General features: G+C 43.6%; 1 long non-coding RNA gene across 1 annotated transcript in view; it reads right to left on the reverse strand.

Annotated features, from left to right (window-relative positions):
• Positions 1-12,926, reverse strand: part of LOC112059051 (uncharacterized) — a 134,822-nt gene that overhangs the window by 110,282 nt on the left and 11,614 nt on the right. Inside the window, exon 2 of the long non-coding RNA XR_010590919.1 lies at positions 12,414-12,662. This is a non-coding gene — a long non-coding RNA (uncharacterized LOC112059051). The remainder of the gene's footprint in view (positions 1-12,413; positions 12,663-12,926) is intronic.

The raw sequence follows: 12,926 nt of genomic DNA on the forward strand, positions 1-12,926 counted from the left end.
ATATCGGGCCCCTGAGTTAAGTGACACCACATTATGAGCTGCTGTGGTGGAAAGCGATAGCCTTGCTTAGGTGGGAGAACAGGAGCGGCCTCCTGTGTGTTGCAGTAACATTTCATACACAGATCTAGAAAGCATATGGCAGGGTGCATTCTCACCCTTGGGATACTTCTGCCTAGAGATTGACGTTAGCTCAACAGTCAAAACCATGGAGCACCATCTGCCCCTCAAGAACCACCATTGGCAGGTGCTCTGTCAGCTGGGGTAGCAAAGTTTTTCCATGCAGGACACACGGTTCACTCTGGGGAACAGGAGTGAGACAATGTGCGCTAACCCCACAGAATCTGTTAATGGCACTGGTTTACGCCCCCAATTTGTGCACAGGGTAAGAAGCTTCTTGGACTCTTGAATTGAATTAGACAATGACCTCCAGGAGTGTATATCACTATGTACATATTGTCTTACTGTAGGCAAGGTGGCATGCAATAGAAATATTAATATTAAGATTTTTATTTAAATGTTTGTCCATTGCTACAGAAAATTATACTGCTAGCTCTCTAATCAAGGGAGTGGCATGGGTGTAAGAACAGAATCTGACACACAGTAGTGACGTATTTCCACCCTCACTGGATAGAATTCAGGAGGCTGTAAAGCTTTCTATGAACACTGCAAAAGCACAAATACTCTCCTGCTGTAGAACTGTCATAGGTTGTACCCCTAGGGTGCCCCTGTGGGGTCAAACTCTCCTTCACTGGCTGTAGATGTTGTTTGGAGAGTGGTCCTCCAGTTGTAAGCCTTAGGGAGATAGCAGCCCCCTTCTAGTTGTAAAGCTGTCCAAAAATGAAAAGGACAAACCAAATAACACTGCAGCCCACAAGACAGTCAGGGCTCACCTAGCAGTTCCCCACCAGGTCAGTTTTTGTGAAAGGGGTCTGGGCCCATAGTGCCCTTGTGTTTGAAGGACCCAGGCTGAGCACCCTGCCATCTAAACAAAAGGGCAGACTCTATTTCTCCAGAGAGTCCAGGTGGCAGAGGCTCTTCAGCCATTCCCCTGGGAAGCAGTCCCTGCTCTGTGGGGCTCAGGAGCTCTAACCCAGTAGTTCTGGGCCACATAAGAGGTGACTAGTCTCTGTGAAAGGGTCTGGGCCCCTATCGTCCTGGAGTTTGAAGGACCCAGGCTCAGCACCCAGGGTTCCAAACAAAAGGGAAGAAACATCAATATTGTCCCTCCACTTTTCCAGAAGGTCCATGTGACCGAGGCTCTTCAGCTGTTCTCCTGGTAAGCAGTCTCTGCTCTGTGGGGCTAGTGAGCTCTAACTCTGCTTACCTCTGCACTGGGCTTGTATCCTCTCTTTTAAGGACCTGCCCATATCCAGTTTTGATCAGCCTTACAGGTGCACCAGCCTGGGGATGACTGGGCCCAGTGGAGCTCTTTAATCCCTTCCTGATTGGCATGGGAACATGTCCTACCACAAAACCAAGAACTACACTGAGTTCAGATGACTGCTATTTTCTCCTCCTTTTACTCAGACTCAAACTTCCTCTCAATTACTTTCATGACCCAGAATATCCTCCTCTATACTGCAAATTGGCACATGAGCTTTCTCCTAAAAACTATCTCCAGTGAACTAGCCCCTTTAAAATCAATTACTTGTGGTTTGATTTACAGAGGTGCTGATCACCTGCAGCACCCACTGACTTCAGCTGGAGTTTAGGTGACCAGCTGTTTTCAATAAGTTCATATCTCCCCTTCCCAGACCTGTTCCATGCAGAATTGTTTGCATTAGGCACATGTAACTAGGGCTGCCTGATGGTGGCGGTGAGCTGAAAACCAGAACAGATTCATTCTGCCATCCTAGTTTCAAGCCTCTGGTAAAGGACTACCCTCCATTTCTATTTTGCCTTAAACTGGTTCAATGTTGGATCACTACATGGTGAATTTTTAAAAGGGCACCTGGTGTAATATAAGCAGCAGCCAGTCTTTTTATTAATTGGTTCATGGATTTTCAGAGAGCTTATATTCCTGTGCTGCATGGTGTCATGAGGGTTGCTCCTGAAAGAACCTCCTATCTCTCAGGCAGCTGCTGTAACTTTTGAGGCAATGAACTGGGAGAAAGCATAGAGAAGAACAAGGTTGCCTTTGGAAGTTGTTTACAAAGGAATCTTTTTCTGCCTAGGGTTATACTAAACAGCCCAATTATTTGTAATATTAACTATAGCATTACTAAGTGTAAAAAGGATGCTGTATACCTATAGCACATCTTTTGCACATCATCCATCAAGACTGGGTAGTGCATGTCCTGTTCAACTCAACCCGAACAATCAGTGCAGGTACAATTACAAACCTTCTGTGTTATCAGATTACAGTTCTAGGCTTCTGTGGCACGAAATAATAAAAGGAAAACAATGGAAAATGGAGTAACTAATATCCTCTTTGCATAAAATCGAGTGGGAAAATGTAAATCTATTCTCTCACACTGCATAGCTTGGCTACGATTACAATTAAATGAAAAGCAATGTATCCATTGACCAGACTGAGCCTTTTCACTAGGACACCTTTCATTAGTAATCCTCCCAATGCCCTTCCTTTCCCTTATGTGCCTTCCTCCCACACACCTGTTACTTTTAAGGCAAAGATAATGCAGTCCACAGCCCAAGGGAATCAATCAGACTTGCATGGTGTATTTACTCTCCAGAAAGAATGAGCAAGACTCAGACAGTTCTTCACATAGATCTCCTGAGACATTTGCAGATATAAAATGTCACCAATTTCTTTCCCTGCTTAGGTTTATTAGGTCACCGAAATTATTCTCCCTTAAAGTTCAACACATCAGGGTGGACCCTATACACTGATTTGTAATCCCCGGGAATTTTTTGCTCAGCAGTGCTCATCACATAATACCAGTAATGTCAGTTATAGTCAACCAGATGAGCATTTGCATTCTGCCCCAGTGTTTTAAGTAACAGAAGCCCATTTTCAAGATGAGTCAACCTATTTTTATGCCAAGAACAGTTGGCAGCAGTGCTGATAAGCCATGTATGTTGCTGCATTGTGTTCAGTCATTTTAGTTTTGTAATCGTGGAGCCAAATAACAGGATGTGAGTTACTTCAGCTTTCATTACAACTATGACTAGTTTTAGCTGTTAAATGATGCTGAGTGGAAGAGCTTATTAACCATCCAAGTACCTAGTGATTTTGGAATGGAGTTCAAGTTGTCTGGCCTATTTCAATATGTATTTTTTGTCAACCAATTATCCATGATAAAAATAATTTATTCTAGATGAATCCCCATATAGTGTACTGCAGAAATTAATACTGGCCAACAAGGTTAAGGCCTCTGACATGCAAGGAGTACATTTCAACTCGCTGAAACAATTCATTTGTGTTCTACCTCCGTATCGACAGGGTGTCACTGGATCTGAACTCAGAACACACCAGTTCCGTAATAGTTACACTGGGATAATAGGGGTTGGCAAGTTCCATCTTCAAAAGGTCTTTACAAGTACTGGGCCCAATCCTGCCATCCTTACTCAGACATAACGGCCCTTGACTTCTGTGGGAGTTTTGCCTCAGTAAGGAAGGTTGCAAGATTGAGCCCATTAGCTAATTGGTTTTTACAGCGAGGCTCTATGCTGGCACAGGGAGTACTCCTGAATGGAACTCAAAGAAGAACTGGCTCCTTAGTGGGCACCATCATTGTTTCAGTAATGTGGGTCACAGTTCCCTGATGCTTACTGATTGTGGAAAGGGTAGGCGGTAAGATAAAGCTCCCACTGGATCCTAGTTCTCTGAATAAGTACTGCACTACTGGACCTTATATCCATACACAAATTATGCTGTATTTAAACCCATGCCAGCATCTTCTCCTTAAGCTTCTTACTTTCATACATTATCCTTCAGAAACAATTCACTTGGAATATTAACAGAAGGCCCTGACTTAACTGGGGTGGGGAGGGGGAGAACATTGGCAGTATTTTAGTTACATGAGAGCAAACAAATATGATGAGAAGTTTCCTAGGTTTGAATCATTTATTGCTATTGTAACTCTAAAGAAGTTTGCAGACCACTGTCCATAAATGGAAGTAGGCTTGAGTCATATCCTTAGCCTTGCTTTAAAGTTTAATGGCATGTGTGTGTGTTGCTTTTAAGTGTACACAGATTAGAAGGAAGTCGCTGTGATTCAATTTTGCTTAGTACCTATTATAAGTATGTTGTTTTGTTGCACATGTGGGGGAGGGGATCATTGCTGACAATGCCTCATTTTTACCCCATTCACTTTTCTGTCTCCCCTATTCTCAGCATAATGACCCTTTAGCAGGGCCAGTCACTGCTGCTATTCCATCAGTCAAACTTGGGGTCAGGGGGCATTCTCAGAAAGAGATACAAGATTCTTCTTCCAGGGGAATCTGAGTGCTGCCTCCACAGCAGTGCCAGCCAATGCCAACCTTGGGGCAATAGCCTGCACTCAGGGCACCATCATGACCGTGCACTGTGCTGGCACTAGACTGCCAGGTTGGTGGATGGAGACAATCTAATGTGATTTACACTCTGCTAGTAAATGCAGACAGCCTGTTCCCTCTGGGAATTTGAGAAGAGATGAAGTAATGACACCAGAAAATGCATAAAAAAAAAAAAAAAGGTTAGGTGAAATCAAGCAAAAAACTAATCTCTTTGAAATATGAGAGAAGCACGGTGTCCTTTGCAGCAGGACAAACTCAGTTAGACAGAAAAAAAATGAAACAGCTGCTTTTTCAAAGAGACAGACGACCTTATGGTATAATTTTCACACACAGTTGATCAAAGCTCTTGCTGTGATTCATTGACCAGGAGAATGAGAACAGGTAGGCGACGCACTAAAAAGGTCATTCTTTCTTATTGATACAGGATGATCAAATAAAATTTCACAAGAGTACCCTACCACCCTTCAAAAACTATCTGCTACATCCCCACCTGGAAGAAAATGGAACAAAGTAAAAAGGCTGAATATTGCATAAAAATTCCCGATACCACACAGAACATTCTCCACATGCACTTGTGGTAAGTGAAACTGATAGCCGTGCTTCTTAGGTAAAGAATCTATGCAGTGTATATTGGGCCTAATCCAAAGCCCAGGGAAGTCATTGGGAGTCATTTTATTGATGTTAGTGGACTTTCAGTCATGCCCATTGTGGAGGAGGAGGATGGGAAGTAGCAAAATATAAAGAGATAGACAGACCTTTGGAAGACAGGTATTAGAAGTGGCCTTGACTGCAGTAGTTACCCTTAGTTAAGACTAGCTGAGGTAGCTAGAAGTACAAAAACAAACAAACCCAAAACTGTCCTTATTGATTAATGTGAAAGTACCAGCTGGAATGTTTGTTCACTGAATAATGAAGCTTCTTTCCTTCATTGGCAACCAGCATTGATAAGATGGAGGGGGCTCATGCAAGTTCTTTGTTATCAGAACCAGACTCCAGGTCCCAGGAGGACAATTTCATCTCTCTTTTATGCAGGTGGGCCCCAATGGAGAATGCGGAAGATGGGTCTGAGTGGGGCAGAGGCTGCCGTGATCATAGAAAAAGGAAACTGTGGTTCAGAACCTCAGAGGAAGATGGTAGTTTTAGGGCCCATTTCTAAGTGATCACCCAGCCCACCACCAGAAGGGACAGTCTCCCGCCTTGAGACTGCAGGATGACTTGCATACCACTGTTTGCTGCCAGCAGAGGCAGCAAGACCGCTCACCTACCACTGATCCTGAGAGGAAGAGCTAAGAACCAGCTAGAAGGTACTGTGTAGGGGAAAAGATGGTGGGATGAGAACACTGGCTTGAAGGGTGGAAGGAGTTGGGCATTTGGGACGGGGAAAGGAATATAGAATGTGGGGTTGGGGAAACAGTGTGGCACTGATTAATTTTTGGTGGAGGGAAGAAGGAAAAGTATTTGAGCCAGGAAATATTGTGTGTTTCACTGATTGCAGTGGACAATTTTTTAGGGAGCCCCTTTTAACAATTGTAGCAGCACAGCATGAGCAGCCAGTTAGGCGATGGTCATTTTCATGGCTGCTTACTCTATGTTGAAACTCTTGTGTCAGGCCATAGAAATGTTGGATAATCAAATGGCCACACCCTGAATGCAGCTGTTCAACAGATGGAACAGCTCCATAGAGGGCAGCCTACAAACAGGGAATGTTATCCAAAGCATAACACATACAGCCATTATAAAAGACAGACTATTGCCTGATCCTTATCCCTAATTAGTAGAACTGGCCATGAAACCAAAGTTCAGTTCTGTGACAACTTGAGTTTTCAGAAGTTGTTTTCACCTCAGATCAGGATGAAAAGCCAAAAATCTAAAAAGTGTTCATGAACTAAAATCCTGCAATATTTAATCTCAGAAACACCAAAACATGGTGTTTCCCAAACAAAATATGCTCCCCAGAATCCCCACAAATCTGGTGAGTTTCACTGCTGCTAGTCAGTGGGAAGCCCTGAACCTGACAAGAATTATGTCAATTTCAGCCTGTTGGGGCTGCAGCCTCCAGTGTTTTCAGCTCCTGCAGTCCATCAGGTAGGCAGTAGGGATTCTCGGGGAGCTTGGGATCCTTGGGTCCTTGGTAGCCTACCTGGTGGGGTGAAGGGGAGCAGGAAGGCTGGAAGTCCTGGGATCACTAGCTCCCAACATCTGAGACTCCTGGCCTAGCCAGGCTCTCTAGGCTGGCAGACTCCCAGTGCAGCTGGCTCGTTGGCCCCAGGAGTCAACCAGCCTGGAGAGATAGCTGGCCTGAGAGTCAGGAATCTCTGGGGTCCCTGATTCAGAGACAATCTGAATGGCAAGCTGCTTAGGAGCCATGGACCCTTGAAGGCACCAGCAGTTTGCCTGGCAGGCTGTGGTGGGACTAGTCAGGCAAGGTGGCAGAAAGTCAGGTAGGTTTCCACTGGAATGCTGCCTGGGTTCCCTTAGAAGTTCATTGAAATTGAACAGTTTCCTCAAAAAGTTTCTATTTTTACAAATAAGGAAATTCTGATAAAAATATTTTGTCAGGATTTTCCTGGCAAGCTCTGCTCAGTTAGCAAGAACGTCTGTGGCTAACCTTGTTTGACTCTCCTGCATGTATATTGATTTCTAGTATTCAACTGCACAGGGATTAAAGATGAGAAACTGAATTGCAGGGTGGTTAAATGACTTGCATAGGAGGCAGGTTTGTCAATTAGTCATGGACGTGAGGGTCCAGAGATCCGGACTCCAATCCCAGTTCTGATTCTGACTTGTGTGACCTTGAACAAGGCACTTAGGCTCCCAATTTTGAAAATTTTGGTCTTAGAGTTAGGCTCCTCAGGTCATATTCAAGCACCAACATTTATGTTAATGGAAGCTACTGGAACTTATTTAGCTGTTTAAATATGAAAGCAGGAGCCTAAATTTAGGCATCCATGTATTAGAATCTTGGCCTCAATTCTCCAAGGTTCTGTTTTCCCCATCTGTACAACAAGGATGATATTTAACTACCTGCTAAGAGAGGTGCAGGAGCTGGAAGTAGGGGTGCTGGTTTGAAGTGGTTTCCATTATATAGAGAGTTTACAATTTGGTACAATGGCTCTCAGCACCCACACTATACAAATTGTTCCAGCACCCCTGTATAAAACCTAACTAAAAATGTTCACAAAATACACTAAATAAGGCACCAAACCTGCTCTGAGATCTGCACGAGGTTTACCCACATGGAGCTCAATGCAGGATTAAGTGGGAAATTTTGGATCAGTAAGTAGCAAATAGAACTCCATTGGTTCTCAGTTCCCTGTCCTATGTTCATTCCTAGGCCATATAGCTACAGAGGCCAGGTCTACACTACAAACTTACATCAGTATAATTATATTGCTTAGGGGCATGAAAAATCTACACCCCTGAGCCACACACACAGTTATACCAACCTAGCCCCTGGTGTAGTCAACACTACGTCGATGGGAATGCTTCTCCTGTCAACATAGCTACTGCCTCTCACTGAGGTGGATTAACTACGCCAATGGGAGAAGCTCTTCCATCAGCAGAGGTAGCATCTTCACTAAAGTGATACAGTGGCGCAGCTGCACTGGTGCAGCTTTAAGTGTAGATCTGCCCTACAAAACAATTTCTTCACATACCTGCAGTCTAACGGCCTCCAAGCAGGCTTTCACAATCCTTGAAGTTTTACACTACTATTCCTGGTTGACCTTTTCCCTCAAGAGATTGTTTTAGTTTGTCTCCGGACATTTCATGAATAAAAAGTGACATTTCAGGAGATAAAGTAATAGGAAATTAATTGACAAGAGTTTTGCCTGAGTTTTCATGGGAGGGGAAAGAAGTGCCTAGTTTCATTAAGCACTACTCTCCACTGATATTTTGGGTGTCAAGACCTTGAAACAAAATCATAGCAGTTTTATAATGTAATGAACATATAAGATCGACAGAATAAGGGAAGTCATTTTCCTCCCCTTTTCCACAAAGAGTTGAGTGAATTGTTGTAGAGCTAATATCATGGTTCATTTATTTTTCAAATGCATCCTCTTTCTGGTATAACCTAAGATATGTAAAACGCTGGACTAGCAATTTCAATATTTTCTTAATTGGTACATTCCCTCAGAGTTCGTCTGCACCACTGGAGCAGATCAAAGAAAATTGACTTTCGCTCTCAATTCTAGAAAGAAAGAAGCAGCATTCTAATTTATATTTACCTGAATGCTCAGCTATCAATATAGTGTTCTGTCCTCATTCTCTTTTCTCCTCTCCCTTTTAAAAATGTAGCTCCATTTCCCTTTACCTTCTAGATTTCACTTGAATTAATTTCCTTTTTCATCTTACTTTTATTGTTTTCGGTGTTCTATTTTTGCTTCATTTTCTCTTCTTCCTGGCTTTGCATGTGTCTAGTTCTCTCTGCTACCCTGTTTGGCTTGGCTTTCTCTCCATTTGTTGTTCCGTTCCCCCTTTCATTCTTCTGTAATATTTTCCTTTTTTGTATTTACCTCTCCCTTCTCTGCTTGTTGCTCTCCCTACCATTCTTCATCTTGGAAGTTTTTCCATTCAAGCACTGGAAATGATGTAAGATTATTATTTATTTGTATAATAATTAGCATCGAGGGGCCCCGACTGAGACCAGAGCCCAGTTGTGCTAGGTACTGTCCCTGCTGGAAAGAGTTTATAGACTAAGATTTTCAAAGGCATAAAAGATTTTCAAAGTGAGTTAGATGCCCAGCTCCCCACAATTTTTAATTTGAGCTGGGCACATAAGACACTTGCAGTGCCTTAGCCACCAAATTACAGAGAAGAGGCCAAAAACAATACTTTAGGGGATTTCCTCTGAAAAACAGAGCAGAAGCAATAAATTGCATTTGCAATGCATGTCATGTCATAGACAAATGTCTTGATTTTAAAGGGCAACTCACTTTAGTTTATCCCCTTAAATGGTGGTCTAATGGAAAGTAACAGCCCTTCCTTTACAGCTGGGGGAGGGAGGGAGACTCTAAAGAGGACAGACTACCCCATTACAAGGTTTTCTTCTGGGAACACATCTGTGGGACAGAGAACAGTTGCTGAGGGAGAAGAAAAGGTCTAAAGGACACATTTTGTGGTTTGTGAGTAGCCCACAGAGCTAAATATCTTTAGAGCCTAGGGCCCAAGACCAGAGTTCAAAGTTCTGAATGGACTAGAACCTCCTTCTCAGCAGTGAGGGATTGCTGGGAAATGCAGTTCCCTGGCCAGTTTGTAGTACTTGACTAGAGTGAGGCATACAAAGGAAAAAAGTATAGATAAACGCCATCCCGAGAAGGAGGAGATTTGAACTGGATGGGTCTGCTAGAAGAAGAATCAAGTAACATGGTAGTTTGGTTTGCTCATATTACAAACATTGGTCATTTGTTTTAGAAAAATGACTTTGAGGCAGACCCTGGTGGAAAGAGGGCATGTTATCTTTAGAGATTAGGGAAGAAAAGCCCAGCACAGGGAAGGTTTTTTTTGGGCGGGGGGAGAAAAAGAGGGAACTGCACAAGCATGGCCCTTTATTTAGTTTTAGCCTGCAGAGATGGTGTCCAGCATCTAACCAGGGCCGGCTCTAGGCACCAGTGCTCCAAGTATGTGCTTGGGGCAGCATTTTCCAAGGGGCAGCACTCCGGCTCCTTTTTTTTTTTTTTTTTTTTTTGCTTTTTGCTTGGGGTGCAAAAAGCCGGGAGCCGGCCCTGAGCGGAGGTGAGCTGCAGCGGTGGGGGGGCACGGGGAGGGCCGCAGGCAGTAACCCTGGGGGGGGCAGACGAACCGCCCCCCCCAGCGCCGCAGCTCACCTCCGCTCCGCCTGCTCCCCTGAGCGTGCCGCCGCTGCTCCTCCCCCCTCCCTCCCAAGCTTGCTGCGCGAATCAGCTGTTTTGCAGCAAGCCTGAGAGGGATGGAGGAGAAGTGACGCACTCAGGGGAGCAGGCAGAGCGGAGGTGAGCTGAGGCGGTGGTGGGCACGTGGAGGGCCACAGGAAGTAACCCTGGGGGGGCAGAGGAATTGCTCCCCCCCCCGCCAACTCACCTCCGCCTCCTCCTCTGAGCACACCACCAGGGGAGGAGGCAGGGCCGGGGATTTGAGGAAGGAAGGGAAATGCGGCGCGTCCAGGGGAGGAGGCGGCGCTGGGGATTTGGGGAAGGGGTTGGAATGAGGCGAGGAAGGGGCAGAGTTGGGGCGGGCCAGGAAAAATTTTTTTGCTTAGGGCGGCAAAAAACTTGGAGCCGGCCCTGCATCTAACATAATTCCCCACTCTCCTACTGAAAGAGGTATATTTTTATTATGATCAATGATATCACTGGAGATGGACAGGTGTTCCATTATCTCCTGCACCTATCCTTATAGAGCCAAGTGGCCAGTTGTAATTTATCATGCCTGAAGTACAGTATTTGTCTCGCCATAGAAGACACCAGTTGTGGGTTCTGAACTCTTGAATATCTGGCCCACGGCACCAGACAGTTAGTGTTGACGGCACTGCAGTATCATTCTCCACACAGGCATGCCCTTACTTCCAATACCTTACCTCGGGGTATTAAAGTTGTGCAAAATATGACATTTTCATTTCACAGATTTCTCCAAACTTTGTCCTTGTTGTCATTCCACGTGGGACCCAAATTCACTGAGAGACAGCCCCTGAGCAAAGTTTAATTTGCTATTTACAGCATGAAAATGTGAACAGTGATTAGTTCTAGGTATGGTTGTACTCTTAATGTTAATGGGCCAAGTTAATCTCTGGTGGAATTCCACTGATGTGATTTTGATCCACTACAGCTAGCTAAAGAGATCTGACCTCACCAAGTCTATTGATTCTGTGCAATGCATCTTAAACATAGCACTAACTTGTTGGAATTCCCTTTTGATTTTCTCCTCTAATGGTGTGAATCCTATTAAGAAAAAGACAACCTTCATGGCTGAGTCATATTTCTGTATTTTTTCACCAGTCAGCTACAGAATTCTGGAACCTCTTCAAAAGAAAAGCTGTCAAACACACTGGGTTTAGTCTGGCATGTGGGTGGATTTAGTCAGGCATTGAAATCAAATATGGCAATAGGAAGCAACACTTTGAGAAAGATAATAGGTTGGATCTGCAATTGCATATCCCTTTAGCTACAATCTGTATAGTGACACAGAAATAGTGATAAATGTACAGCACTCTCTTGGGGTTTTTTGTTTGTTTGTTTAAATAAGAAGCATACCACACAGGTTTTCTCAACATTAAGTTTTCGCAACAGCTAAAGAGTAAAGAAATAAAGTGAACAGAAGATGGGGAATTTTTTTAAGTTGGGAAAAAATAAATTTCTTGTAACCTTATTTATTTCCTCTTTAAAGTGTTGTTACAAAAAAAAACTTGATTTAGTTTATATGACTTTAAAAATGTAAGTGGACACACTGACCATTGGTGGTTTCTATTCATGTATATTTATAATAAGGATACAAGAAAGAACGTCTATCAAAACTTACAGCACTTGCATACATATTAAAAACAATCACAAGAGTAAGACTGCAGCCTCTCCTCACCTCGAACACCAGCAAATACCCAACCCAAAGTGAAAATTAAGCCTTAACAGTACCCCACCATTCACCAGGCCAAACAGTCACTTCACTGCCTGAAAATCTGAGGAGGGAACAGATGACGTTTACAACACGTCATGTGATGCAGGAGTTACTATGGAGCATGGACCTTTTTTCAGTAGTCAGACACATTTAAGCCCCCAAGTGATTCTTAAAGTAGAAAAATATAAAGGAGTTGAGAGGATCGTCCACCCTGAGGGGAGACCCCAAGCAACATGATCAACCTCTTCCTACATTCTCTCCAGTTATGACACATCCTTCCATATAAATGTAATGCAATGTAAATTTAGGTAGGGGGAAAAGAACATGATGTGCAACTTTTGAAAATAAGAAATCTTAAGCCATACACTTACCATTTTGTGTAAGATGCACCCCTTCTTCCTCCTTGTCTGATATCACATCTCCCTGCATCATTTCATGTCAAATCTAAGTGGACTGTAAACTCTTTGGGGCTGGTACTATGTCTTCATGTTCTCTATAGAAGGCCATGCACTGCGAGATTGATCCATACAAGAGTTGGTGAGGAAGTCTTTGACCATGTGAAGGTATAAAAAGGTATGCACTGGTGTTTCATGTGCCATGAAATGATATGAATAGTCCACCTAGAAATCAAACATATGATTGTGGATTGGCAGCAGCCAGATCAAATGACTCAATCACAAAAGTAGAAATGACAGTTTCTAGCCTATTATCTGACTCCAGAAGGAATGAATTACTGCATACAATAGAGAAGATGTTGGCAACAGTGCTTCATCCACGTGTCAAAGGCACAATTAACATTATGGTGTCACTCCATGAATGTAGTACACAAATGAGAGTCTCAAACTAGGAGCTTACGTTCATTTGGGAGCTTGCCTTCTTTTCCC

The sequence above is a fragment of the Chrysemys picta genome, chromosome 1 (genome assembly GCF_011386835.1).
Source record: "Chrysemys picta bellii isolate R12L10 chromosome 1, ASM1138683v2, whole genome shotgun sequence".
NCBI classification, from domain to species: Eukaryota; Metazoa; Chordata; order Testudines; family Emydidae; genus Chrysemys; species Chrysemys picta.